This window comes from Condylura cristata, unplaced genomic scaffold, assembly GCF_000260355.1.
Source record: "Condylura cristata isolate star-nosed mole 26May11 unplaced genomic scaffold, ConCri1.0 scaffold00074, whole genome shotgun sequence".
NCBI lineage: Eukaryota > Metazoa > Chordata > Mammalia > Eulipotyphla > Talpidae > Condylura > Condylura cristata.
This window is the reverse complement of record NW_004567175.1, coordinates 107,080-107,947: the sequence shown is the minus strand read 5'-3', so window position 1 is coordinate 107,947 and position 868 is coordinate 107,080.

The following is an 868-nucleotide window of genomic DNA, read 5'->3' as shown; positions in this document are numbered from 1 at the left end:
GGTCTGGGGCGGCTCTGGGCAAAGCCCCGCTTCCCCGCGGGTGGCCGGCCCCCTGGCTCGCAGCGCGGCCCAGTGAAGTGGGGGGGCGGGGAGGCGGGACAGCGAGACAGGGCGATGGGAGCCTCGGAGAGGGCCCAGGCGCGGGCGGGGCCAGAGTCTCGAAGGCCGAGCTTGGGCCCGAGTGCGGCTCAGGATGGGGCGCCCGGGCCAGACTTGTCCAGCAGAGCCCCGCCTGTGAGGAGCTGCTGGGTGGGAAGAGGACAGGGCCCGTCCCCCTGCCCTCCTGCCTCCGCCTGCCGGACATCTGAGGGGCCTGCAGGCGGGGGCGGCCCGCAGGGTTTCCCCTCCCGTCTCCAGTGACCCCCCGCAAGGGCTCTCCAGCCAGAGGGCCCGGTGGGAGCGGCTGCGTCCACCTCCCTGGGCAGGAGGGCAGAGGCTGCTGGGCGCCGGGGTGACTGCAGGCCCCTCCCGCCAGGGAGCCCAGGGCTGCCTGCCCCGGAAGGGGGCGAGTGCTGTCCACACAGCGAGTGCTGAAGCGCAGGGCCTGCTCCCCGAAGCACAGCTGCGAGCCCCTGGCTGCAGTGGGTCCCCCCACCTCAGCCGGCAAGGAGCAGGGCGGGGAAAACCACTGGCTCCTGGAAGACACCCCTCCGGCCCTGGGGAGACGCCCTCCAGGAAAGGCTCCGGCTCTCACGCCTTTGGCCAGTCGGAGGCCAGGGCCATGTGCCACCTTGGCTGCGGCAGGCGGCTGCCCCGGGCCACAGGCAGGGCAGTGCAGTCCGGCCAGCGGCCCTGAGGACCGGTCTGCAGCCCCGGGGCTGCAGGTGGATGAGGGGCAGGCGGCACCACCCGAGCCCCCCCAGCTCCC